Source organism: Bison bison, unplaced genomic scaffold (genome assembly GCF_000754665.1).
Source record: "Bison bison bison isolate TAMUID 2011002044 unplaced genomic scaffold, Bison_UMD1.0 scf7180017864325, whole genome shotgun sequence".
Lineage (NCBI taxonomy): Eukaryota > Metazoa > Chordata > Mammalia > Artiodactyla > Bovidae > Bison > Bison bison.
Window position 1 is genome coordinate 1,262,775 of NW_011494897.1, and position 13,513 is coordinate 1,276,287.

Here is a 13,513-nt window from a genome sequence, read left to right on the forward strand (position 1 = left end):
GCACTTTCATGGCATCATCTTTCAGGATTTGAAATGGCTCAACTGGAATTCCATCACCTCCACTAGCTTTGTTCGTAGTGATGCTTCCTAAGGCCCACTTGACTTCACATTCCAGGATGTCTGGCTCTAGGTCAGTGATCACACCGTCGTGATTATCTGGGTCGTGAAGATCTTTTTGTACAGTTCTTCTGTGTATTCTTGCCACCTCTTCTGAATATCTTCTGCTTCTGTTAGGTCCATACCATTTCTGTCCTTTATCGAGCCCACCATCTCTAAATCTCAATGGTCTGGCAAAGTAAAAGTTTATTTTTCACTCATATCCCAATTCAAGGCAGATGGACAATGGAACCAGTAACTCATTGACCCGGGCTTCTTCTAGGTGGTTGCTCTCCCCTCTATTCAGTTAATGAGAGGAGAAAGCAAGCAATGTTCTTGTGTGGGAGGTTTCATAGTGGGTTGATCTAGGAAGTGGTGCAAATGCTTCTAATCTCAGAGAGACAGCAGTGAGCAGTCCTGAAGAGAGATTGTGGTTCCCTGCCCAGGAATTGAACCCCGGGTGGCCTGGATCAAAACCAGGAATCCTAGCCACCAGATCACCAGGGGATAGAGGTCAGAAGCAAAGAGGCCCTGGCTCTTTCCTCCATTTGAGATCAAGAATGTTTCAAAGAGGCAAAAACTCTAGCAAACAGGTACAAAGTTTATTATTAGAGACACAGCATAACTTGTGGGAGAGTACACAGAGAAGAAGTTTGTTTATTTAAGACAGAAGGAAGACAGAAATAGAACCCCAGAGAGAAAGGGTATGGGCATGCTCTCTAAGGAGGAGGAGTGCAGTAAGTCAGAAACTAGACAGAAATACACACTCAGAAAGGAGCGAGAGCGTCCTGAATGAGGAACACAGTTTAGAGGTGATTTAAATCACTTACATAGGACAGTCCTTCTGGCTTCAGTTCAGTTCAGTTCAGTTCAGTCGCTCAGTCGTGTCCGACTCTTTGCGACCCCATAAATTGCAGCACGCCAGGCCTCCCTGTCCATCAGGGAACTCCTGGAGTTCACCCAAACCCACGTCCATAGAGTCGGTGATGCCATCCAGCCATCTCATCCTCTGTCGTCCCCTTTTCCTCCTGCCCCCAATCCCTCCCAGCATTAGAGTCTTTTCCAATGAGTCAACTCTTCGCATGAGGTGGCCAAAGTACTGGAGTTTCAGCTTTAGCATCAGTCCTTCCAAAGAATACCCGGGACCGATCTCCTTTAGAATGGACTGGTTGGATCTCCTTGCAGTCCAAGGGACTCTCAAGAGTCTTCTCCAACACCACAGTTCAAAAGCATCAATTCTTCGGTGCTCAGCTTTCTTCACAGTCCAACTCTCACATCCATACATGACCACTGGAAAAACCATAGCCTTGAGTAGACGGACCTTTGTTGTTTGGCCAATTATCTTGTTTCTTTTTTCACACCTGACTGGTCCTAGGACCCTTCCCAATATGCGTGGGCAACTTTTTTTTTTTTACTAAGATGAATTCCACTTCAGAGGTCTATGGATACATGTCCAAACTTATTATGGGATGGCATCCCTTCTTTTTTGACTCCCCAAGGAGGCTTCCTGTGCAAGGGCAAAAAGGAAAGTTTTCCTTGACCTCAGGAGTAGTCATCTTCATTTTACTCTTCAGCAGAGCTCAGCTTCTGCCACTAGCTTTGACCTTGGGGTGTCTGGATGAGAACAAAGCTTCAGTTTTACTCCACTTGACAAATACCAGCTGTCCAACCCAGAGGCCCATCTATACCTCACTTCTACTCACATCCAGAAGCCAGAACCCAGTCCCACAGCCACATGGGCAGAGTGGTAGAGAGACTAGAGAGTATGCAGGCTGTTGGAGACAGGAGGAAATGTCATCTTTCTGTTCCCAGCAAAACAGAGGGACTTTGGAATTGAGGATGGTAGTGAGCTCTACCACTGCTGGTGCCATCTCCACGGTCCCTTTCTGAGAAAAGCCCCCTTGGGGTTATTTCCATACAAATGGGTCCTGTAGGTTGAAGGAGTCACCTGTACCACCCTGATCACAAAACCAGAAGTAACAATAAGGGAATCAACCATCTATGAAGTGACTTGACCCAAAACCTTATTTAATAAGAAAAATCCATATTGTATAGCAACAAAGCGACCCAACCAGATCTTCTGAGAAGTTGGAATTGGGAGACGCACACAGGAAAGGAGGCGCACTGAACGGTTACCAGCGATGCCGTGTTTTCCCCCGGTGATTTCTCTGGCTTGTGACTTTGCTCACATCCTCCTCCCTCGGCCTCCCTGTCTCACTCTGAGTAGATGGCCTGGCCTCTGAATTCACAGCAGTGGAAGGCATCAGACACGGCTCCCTCAGTCCAGCCCCTAAGGGTACAAACTCTCACGCCACCCACTTGTCCACCTTCTCCTTCCCCTCCTGTTCGGTGGGTTGCAGGTCTCCCCTGCTACCAGTGGGCTTCCCTTATGGCTCAGCTGGTAAAGAATCTTCCTGCATTGCAGGAGACCTGGGTTTGACCTCTGAGTTGGGAAGATTCCCCGGAGAAAGGAAAGGCATTCTGGCCTGGAGAATTCCATGGACTAAAGAGTGGGACACAGTTGAGCGACTTTCGCTTTCTTCCTTCCCACTGCCGAAGGCACATTCAGCCTCTGTGCATGGGATCCTGCTTCTACCCTGGGATCTACGGACTCTCCAACCAGCACATTGTCATCTTTCTCTATGGAACTTTCAGCCTCTTCTCACTGACTTAGTTCCTTCCATTATTTAAACACACTAAGAATACTGAAGTATTTTTCATCTTTTAAAGACCTTTCCTGATCTACCTTCTCTCCTTGTCTTTACAATCACACCTTTAAATGAGCTCTTTAGTCACCATCTATAAACACTTTCTCATCCCTCACTTATTACCACCCCCCCACCCCAGCACAATATGGTTTCCATCCTCATGTCCTGGATTGCTGCTCACCAAGAACTTGTGCACCCCAAGAACATTCCTATCTTTTCCCTTAGTTGAACTTAACCCTGGTGACCACTTGCCCTTTTTTATTTCAACTTATGTGCATGCATGCTAAGTAATTCAGTCATGTCCCACTCTTTGTGACCCCATGGACTAGCCCACCAGGCTCCTCTGTCCATGGGAGTCTCCAGGCAAGAATATTGGAGTGGGTTGCCACGCCCTCCTTCAGAGGATCTTTCTGACCCAGGGATCGAACGCACATCTCTTATGTCTCCTGCATTGGCAGGTGGCTTCCTTATCACTGAGTCACCAGGGAAGCCATCTGATAATGTACAAATATTTCAAACCTATATTGGGACTTCCCTGGTGATCCAGTGGCTAACTCCAAGCTCCCATTGCAGGGGGCTCAGGTTCAGTCCCTGGTAAGGAAACTAGATTCTACATGCTACAACCAAATAAATAAAATAAATGAATAGATATTTTAAATTATTTAGTGAAATAACAGGAAGATTTAGAATTAACTACAAAGATAATATAGAAGTAAACATTCATTACATTCATTACTATATGAATGTTAAGTATAGGCATGATTTTGTATATTTGATATCATAAGAATTTGTAGCACTTAAGAGAGATTACTATATTAGAGAATAGTTGGGAATTTTGAAGAGTCCAATTTAAATTAAATTATGTAATTGATTCAGATTTTTTAATGATAAATGTCATAACTAAAAAAATTCTAGGCTTGTAAACAGTGTTGGGAAATTTAAGGGAACCTAGGAATTTTCTTATTTATAAGAAATATAATTTCTGAATTTATTACATTACAAGAGCTATTGAAATGCACTGGAATGCCTGTTAGTCAAACAATGAAGTACTTAAACAGAAAAACAGTAAGTTAAAGAATGCGATTCAAAAGGCCAAACATTAATCAAAGATCTCCTTAAAAAAGTGATTGTAACAAAAAAGAAAGAAGAAGCAGCAGCTATGTAAAGTGAGCTTAAAACTATAAGGAGATTTTATTTTGAAAATTGAGTAAATAAAATCCTAATTAAATACATAAGATAGCCTCTTTGGGGCCTCTGGTTCCTTGTACAAAATATATATATGTATGGTAGGTGTTTGTGACACTCCAGGGTCACTATCTTATATGTAAATTTTGGTGTCCTTAAGAATCTGAGTTAAAATATCCATAATAGTAATGGTAACAATCACCTTGCATTTTACAGTACTTTACAATTTATGGAGTAAGTTGGCATTCAGTGAGGTGGGGGCTGAAGTTTGAGAGAAGGCAGTTAAGTTGCCCTGTGGAGGCAGGAGGAAGGGGTGGATGATCGGGAGACAGCTGAGTGTCCATCTATAAAGTCCCCACAGAGAGGAGGGAGCAAGGATCACCATGGCCCAGAATCTTCCTTATAGCCCTTTAAAGCAGAACCTCTGATTTTTCAGTGTCCAAGGGCTGACTGGACTCAGGGAAGAGGCTGATGATGAAAGCACTCTGCTATTTTATCTACTCCCGAAAAGAACTAGCTCTGCAGGCCCACAAGTTTGTGCCTCTGCGTGACTAACACTCTTCGTCCTCCCAATGGGGACTGAACTGGGAGAACAGCCCTCACAGGTTTACTTGTGTGTCAGTCCGGCGCCTCCTTCAGGCTGCGCGGAGGAAACACATCCAGATTGCGTTCCAGTTGGGGGCAAGGTAGGGTGGGGCGGTGTGGTAGAGACACCCTTGTAAGTTATGCCTCACTTGGCAAACGTGTATCCCAGAACTTCCAGAGGCTGAGAGCTCAGAAATCCCCGAGAACGAGTCCAGTGAGAGGAGAGCAGCTTTCATTCCCGCCCTGCTGTGGGCTAGACGCTGGTCGCCAGTCTTTAGTAATGAGTAGTCTCAGATCTCAAGGGGTCCAGAGCCTTCCAAGGATAAACATCGGTAAACAGGGAATTAGGTTCAAGGGGAGAATTAAATGAGGGGAGGAGAGTCTTGGAACCCACTGGACACCAGCACAGACCTGCTGAAGCCAGCCTGATCAGAAACATTTCGCTAAATGAAGACAGGGTGAAGGAAGAAGGTGACAGAGAGCAGGGCATTTTGAGGAGCTAAATTCATCAAAGTAGAAGGCCAAGGCTGGAGGTAGAGAGAGGACTGGGAAGACAGACCAGCCCAAGTAGAAAACAATTTACACTGTGTGTAAGGGAATGTGGACTTTATCCAGAAGATATAAACAATGAGTAACATCATTTACTCAAAGAGACACTGGGTGGCTGGATACATGGGAGAGAGGAAAAGTTTTCAGCTTGTACACACATTTATACCCTTTGCATTTTGAACAGTGAAAATGATGACTTATTCAAAAAATTAAAAAATAAAACCATTTTTAAATGTATTTTAAATTATCCTACTTACAACAAATCTAGCTTTGTCCAGGCCTTGGGTGAGCAAAACCTAACCCTATCAGCTTCTAATCTATGAGGTGTTTTCAACATTTTACATTCCGTCAGAGACACAGCCCACCTGTGGGTAGATTCCAATGCCCAAGATGCATAGATAAATAATTATAATATAAGCAAAATGATTGTTATCTTAGAGATATGGGCTTAGAACTTTGAAAGCAGAGATTGGGGGTGGGCTTTTACTATGCCTGTAGGCTTCAGGACGTATCCTGTAAATGGGGTTTTGGTAGCAGGTAGCATGGAAACTGGAGGTTTGTTTTTTTTTAAGGATTATTATTATTACTTATTTACTTATTTGGCTGCTTCAGGTCTTTGTTGCGGCATTGGAGATCTTTAGTTGTGGAATGTGAGAACTAGTTCCCTGACCAGGGACTGAACCCATGTCTCTGCATTTGGCAAGTGCGGATTCCTATCCACTGTACCACCAGAGAAGTAAGAAATACGCTTTTCTGAAAAGGCCTGAAATGCTCTTGGAGGAAGAGAGTTTGGTATGATGATCAGGACACTATGGGAAATAGTAGGAAGTAAGGCCAGTAGGCTGGATGAGGCTAAATTGTGCAGGCTTCATATGTTGTACTGGGGAGTATGGATTTCTTTCCTAAAATATTCAAATACACCCTCATGGACATTGGTACTCCAGAAGCTGGTGAGTAGGTACCTTTAAGATAATTTTTTTTTCCAAATAACAGAAAAAAAATGAAAAGAATTTTTTCTACTTTGTGTTTTCCTCTCAGATTTTTTAATGAATCTCCTAGTTTCCCCTGGTTAATATAAGAAATTTTTAAAAATCAGTGTAAAAAGTAAATATAATGGGAAACCTCGGAAGCAAGTGAATAAACTTGTTCTTCTTCTTCCTTGTCAAATATTTTCATAGTTGTGATTTTTAGATTTTATATAAGATTTTCTGTTACCAAGACTGTTCTTTGTTTATATGTCAGGATTAACTAATATCAGTGCTTTTCATCTTTTCCACGGAAATCAAAGCTTCCTGACGGTTTGCAGGCCCAAACTCTTGCCCACCGCTTGATTTCTTTGGCTTCTACAATTGGTTTTGGTTTTGGTTTTTTCAATAGGAAGTTTCTGGCTTGTCTTGGAAATCCAAAATAACTGGTAATGTGTGGTCTATATTCTGCATGACAATAATCAGTAGTACCTGACTGGAGCCTGTTCTTTGTAGGCATCGCCCCCCCCTCCCACCATGTAGCACCCCAGTTCCAGCCTGCCCTGAGTTCCACTCTGAGCCTTTGGGCTTGCCCTGGGTCTATAGGGCAATTGCTCTAAATTTCCACCAGAGGGCGCTATGATCAGCGTTTGGGCGAGGAGGGCGGGGAGGAAGTGCTGGGAGCTGGTTCCACAGGCGGGAAAGGAAGTCCTCCTTTCCTTCCTGGAGAGAAGTCCTAATGCACAGCTTCCCTTGACCCAGCTCAGTGAAAAGTCAGGACCAAGAGCTACTTGCAAACCACGTGCTTTGAAATAAAAGGTGGAGAAACAAAGCACACTTTCTATTACTCCTGACACTTGAGTACTACTTTGCAGTCAATACAACTCTATTAAAGACACCTTGTTACTCCGTCCTCTGAGCGGTCCTCTGTCAGAAATAGGGTACGTTGTCCACTCCTGTACCAGTGACACAGGATCCCGTGTCTCGCCTAAGAGCACCTAGCCAGCAAGAAAGAGGCAGGTGCCCCACCACAGCTGCTTCCTCACACTTTCCCTTTGATGGAGAGACAAAGACCCCGGAAGAAGGCAGGACACCAAGAATCTGTAGCTGAAGGAAGGAAGCAAGGACTGGGCAGACCTGAGAAAGAAGCTGAGATGTGTCTGTCATGGCCGACTTCCTCACTGTGAGATTGGCCTTCCATCGCTGGGCTTGGGTGCTACCTGTGTATCTTGGGCACAGTGGAATCTCAGTTTATATTTGGTGAATAAATAGATGATCAAAGGAACTCACTGGGTCTCTTCCTATACCGGAAGGGCACTGATATCCCTTTGATGTCGAAGGCAAAGCTGGAGGGGGTTGGGCCAATGACCCTGAGGGCCAGGGACCATCTCTCCATCTCTTCTCTGGACAATCTGGTCCTGGGTGTCCCCCAGGCTCCTGTAATGGCCATGACCATTCATCTTGGAGAGTTTGATTCTAAGGATGTTATCAGCTAGGTTGCAGATTCCTGCTTCCTCTCTCAGTTTTCAATTGCTTTTTTTGTCTTTGTTTTCTTTGGCTGCTGCAGGGAGATTTGCTTTTCATCTGAGCAGCATGTGCTCTGCTTGGAGTGAAGGATGAAGCTATAGCAGGATATGGTTGTCTGGGAAGGGAAGAGAATCTCCTTGCTTGGGGTTGTCCTTGCCCAAACACAGCTGCTCTGCTCTACAGTAAGTGCTTGTCGCCATGTCTCTCCAAAGTTCCTTTCTCCCATTAATCCCCCAAGAAAATAAATATGCAAGATGTCTCCTCACTCACAACTGGTCACACAATAACCTATTTGCCAGGCTCCCTTTCATTCTACTTTTTTTTTTTAATTTAACCTGCCAAAGTCTTGAACACTTTAGTGTGAGTCATATGCTCAGTCATGTCCGACTCTTTGCAACCCCATGGACTCCCTGCAACCTCGCCAGGCTTCTTTGTCCATGGGATTTTCCAGGCAAGAATACTGGAGTGAGGTTGCCATTTCCTCTTCCAGAAGATCTTTCTGGCCCAGAGATTGAACCCAAGTCTTCTGTGTCTCCTGCATTGCAGGCAGATTCTTTACCGCTGAGCCACAGGAGGAGCCCAAACACCTTTAGGGAGTACGACCAGAAAATAATGACATAGGTATGATCTACTATACAACACTTGAGCTGCAAGTATTGTCAGTTTCTCTTTCGAAACTAAGGTGCAACTCACATACCATGAAGTTCAGTAGGCTTTAGTAATGCAATCATCACCTCTAACTCACTCCAGAACATTTACATCACCACAGCAAGAAACCCCATACCTGTCAGGAGTCAGTTCCAACTTCCTCCCCCGCTCCCTCTCCCTTGACAACCACTAATCTGCTGTCTACATGGATTTGCTTGTTCCGCGTATTTCATGTAAATGAAATCATATAGCGTGTGACCTTTTGTGTTTGCTGTCTTTCACTTAGTGTAATGTTCTCACGGTTCATCCACACTGCAGCCTGTGTCAGCCCTTCATTCCTTTTTTTCTTTTTTTAAAAATAATTTTATTTATCTCTTTTTGGTTGTGCCGGGTCTTCACTGATGCTCAGTCTCTTCTGTAGTTGTGGTGAGCAGGGGTTGCTCACAAGTTGCAGCGTGCAGACTTCTCACTACGATGGCTTCTCTCGTTGTGGAGCACAGGCGCGAGGGCACGTGGACTTCCGTAGCTGCGGTTCCTGGGCTCTAGAGCACAGGCTCAACAGTTGTGGCACATGGACTCAGTTGCTCCATGGCATATGGCATATGGGATCTTCCCAGATAAGGGATTGAACTCGTGTCTCCTGCATTGGAAGGGAGATTTTTTACGGCTGAACCACCAGGGAAGCCCCCTTTTTCCTTTTTTTTGGCCATGCCACTCAGCAAGTGGGATCTTAGTTCCCTGACCTGAAATCAAACTCATGCCCCCTGGATTGGAAGTGAGGAATCTTAACCACTGGATCACCAGGAATTCTCCATTCCTTCTTGTATAAATGTATGTACTACATTTTGTTTATCTATGCGTAACTTTTCACTTTGGGCTGTTATTAATAATGCTTCTTTGAATATTCCTGCACAAATTTTGTGAGACAGTTTTCAATTCACTTGTGTAGGTATATATTGAGATGGAATTGGGAGAGTCATATGGTAATTATAGTTTGACTTTTTGAAGGACTACTAGACCATTTTCCACAGTGGCTGTATCATTTTACATTCCCCACCGGTGATATATAAATTTACCTTCCACTTTTCCCCAGTTTTCTTGAGATATAACTGACTGTAACATTTTATTAAAGTGTACAACATAATGTTTGATATGTGTATATTGTCAAGTACATTTAGTTACCATCCATCACCTCACATAGTTACTTTTTTTTTTTTCTTGTGGTGAGAACTTTTAAGATCTACTTTCTTAGCAACTTCCAAAATACAATACAGTATTGGTTTTTTAACCTTTTTTAAATTGGAGGATAATTGCTTTACAATGTTGTGGTGGTCTCTGCCATACCTCAGCTCGAATAGTCATAATTTATATATATATATATCTCCCTTCCCTCTGGGCCTCCCTCTCCCTACTATTTCACCCCTCCAGATCATTGCAGAATGCCAGGCTGGGCTCCCTGTGCCATACAGTAGCTTCCTGCCAGCTAGCTGTTTTACACATGGTAGTCATATGCACGTCAAAGCTACTTTCTCAATTCTTCCTACCTTCTCCTTCCCCTGCTGTGTCTACCAGACCATCCTCTACATCTGCATCTCCATTTCTTCTTTGTTATGTGGTTCATCAGTATTATTTTTCTAGATTCCATATATATGCATTAAGATACAATATTTTTCTTTTTCTGACATACAGTATTGTTAACTATAGTTACCATCCAGTACATTATATCCCCAGACTTATTTATCTTATGACTGGAAGTTTGTATTTTTTTAACATTTGTTTTCATTTATTTATTTGGTTGTGCTGAGCCTTAGTTGCAGCTCATGGGATCCAGTTCTCTGTTCAGGGATTGAACCTGGGCCCCTTGCATTGGGAACTCAGAGTCTTATCCATTGGACCACCAGGGAAGTCCCAGAAGTTTGTACTTTTTAACCATTTTCATTCTTACCTCTTATTGTCCAATACCCCTTTCATTCTTAAACAAAACCATTAAGGGACTGTCTAGACAATCTTAGGTAAACTTTTGTTGTTAAAGAGATTAAACAAAGCCAGACACCAGTTAAAATGGTAAGGACAGATTTTAATCCATAATAGATGTTGCAATAAGGCAGAGTCCAACCTGAACTGAATCCAGCTTTGATCTGTACGGAGGTGACTGGGAATTGTAAGAGGAGACTGAGAAAGGAGGGAAGAGAGTGAGCTTGGTCTCGGAAGAGTCATAGAAGTGAAAAACTACAAAAAAGTGAGCTTAGTCTGTGTGACAGTCATTGGGTTGCCCACTGTCTCCCTCCCACAGAGGCTGGGACACGGAGGTTGTATCTTTAGATGTTGGCTGGAACGAACAGTGAATTCTTTCTTTCAGTAGCCTTGAGTTTCTCAGCCAGGCACGTGAATGGGGAGATAGGTTCACGCTTGCTATTTAGCCTTGAGCTGTTAGAAACTATGTTTTGGTTTTTGCTTCAGTCTTTACAGGCCAAGGTTAAGGTCTCATCAAGTTAGAGGAGCCTGGCTAGAGTGTGATCAAAAAGAGAATGAAGAAATGAGAGAGGATCTTTCTCTATTCGTGTTCCCCTTAAAGTGTGCAATGAAACTTAACACTGATATCATCACTGAAAGTGAAGTCGCTCAGTCGTGTCCGACTCTTTGTAACCCCATGGACCATAGCCCACCAGGCTCCTCCATCCATGGGATTTTCCAGGCAAGAGTACTGAAGTGGGTTGCCATTTCCTTCTCCAGGGGATCTTCCCCACCCAGGGACTGAACCCAGGTCTTCAGCATTGCAGGCAGATGCTTTACCATCTGAGCCACAAGGGAAGCCGATGTCATTGCTAACTTTTGTTAAAATGGGCTCAATGCATCCTGCTATAGAAATTCCATCAACTTAATAGACAGCTCATATACAGCACAGCTTATCCATTGAGAAGTAGCCAGAGTTGTGTTTTCATGGACGTGGAATGAGAGGACAGAACTGAAATGTTAACACTGTGGGTAAGGTGTCCATCGGAGATCATCCTGGATGTGAGAAGCACAACAGGAAGTACATCTGCCTGAACGATGTGCCAAAACACTGACAGGAGGAGTCCTTGCTGATTTTAGGTTAAAACTTCTGACAAAGGAGCTTTGGAGAATGAATGTTCTTGGGCAGAGAATGCTACTTTAAAACTAACTCCACAATTGCTACCTTTGAAAGAATCTTTCATGACAAGCAGAAAGACAAATAAACTCTCACTTTGGACAACAGCCTCTGACAGCTTGAAACTGTGTATCTCACTCTCTCTCTCAGAATGAGAGTAGAGAACCAGTAGGTTTAGTAAAGTGTCCCCTCCACCCCAACCCATCCCTGCATGAATCTCTTTTAGTCCTGTCTGTGCATCACAATCTTTAATATTGATATGCATGAATTATGATTGAACATTTATTATATTGGACTTCCCAGGTGGCTCCGTGGGTAAAGAATCTGCCTGCAATGCAGGAGATGAAGGAGACACCGGTTCGATTCCCAGGTTGGGAAGATCCCCTGGTGGAGGGCATGGCAACCCATTCTAGTATTCTTGCCTGGAGAATCCCATGGCCAGAGGAGCCTGGCGGGCTACAGTCCATAGGGTTGCAAAGATTCAGACACGACTGAAGCTACTAAGCATGCACGCATGTGTTTATTATATGCAAGATTCAGTAGGGTTACAAAATGAATTTAGAGGTATTCGTCTCCCTGGAAACTTAGAATCAAGTGTGTAAAATAAATGCATAAATAAAGTAATAAATAAATAAAAATACAAGGTGAAAATCAGTAAAGTTATGTAGGAGTTTGGAATCTAGTGATTCAAGTGTTAGTCTCTAAGACATGTCCAACTCTTTGCAAACCCGTGGACTGTAGCCCACTGGGCTCCTCTGTTCATGGAATTCTTCAGGCAAGAATACTGGAGCAGGTAGCCATTCCCTTCTCCAGGGGATCTTCCCAACCCAGGGATCAAATCCAGGTCTCCTGCATTGCAGGCAGATTCTTTACCATCTGGGCTACCAGAGAAGCCCCTAGTAATTCAAGGGGAGGAGAAATAACTTCTGGCTAGAGTTGAAAGAGAGTCCTTCCTTGTTGAAAAAGGCAAAAAAGTACCCGTGTGTGGGTGTGTGTGTGTGTGTGTGTGTGTGTGTTTGGCTGCGCCACATAACTTATAGGATCTTAGTTTCCCAACCAGGGATTGAACCTTGGCCATTAGCAGTGAAAGCAGAGTCCTCACCACTGGGCCACCAGGGAATTCCCCTCTAAAGCATCCTTTTGAATGGAGGACTCACCATAATACTAGCTATTTAGAGAAGTTTAAAAAGGAAATGCGAAATCCCATAATCAAATTTGGGGTGACTGCTGCTAGAGGAAGAGAGGATTTGTACACATGTCACACCTAGGGGTATTTCCTCTCTTTTGTGGCTTGAATAATTCTTTTTTAAGGCCTAAAACCTACCTTTTGTCCAGTTGTTCCCCTAGTTAAAAGTTTCATAATGACAAATGCTTGATCTCATATCCTACATTTTTCCTAATCTATTTACACTGCTTCTAGATAATTTCTTTCAGTTCAAAGTATTTATGACTTGTTTTTTTCTTTTTTTAACATTTTTAATTGGAGGATAATAGCTTTACAATTTTACGTTGGTTTCTGCCATACAACAATGTGAATCAGCCGTAAGTATTCATACGGCTTGTGAACCTCCTTTGTGAACCTCCCTTGTGAACCTCCTTCCCACCTTACGGCTTGTTTTAATATTGAAGAACAATGAAGAAAGGACCAGCTTTCCCCAATTATATGCATAGGAATGTGTGTGCTTTTGGATACTTATATTCTGTGGGGAAGGTCTTGTGGATTTCAAGTGTTAGAGAGGGAACTCACAAAGCTAGAGACTAGAACTTTTCTAGCTAGTTATTAGGATACTATTTTTAAAGATTTCAGGACTCAAAGGACTCAAAATATAAGCATCAAAATCTCCCCACACTGGCTGTTTTTGTCAAGACTGATTGAACGGTTTGTGGGGTCATGCCACAGAGTGGGTTAATTAGCAGAAGATACTCCAAAATCACTGCAGATGGTGACTGCAGCCATGAAATTAAAAGATGCTTACTCCTTAGAAGAAAAGTTATGACCAACCTAGATAGCATATTGAAAAGCAGAGACATTACTTTGCCAACAAAGGTCCATCTAGTCAGGCTATGGTTTTTCCAGTGGTCATGTATGGATGTGAGAGTTGGACTGTGAAGAAGGCTGA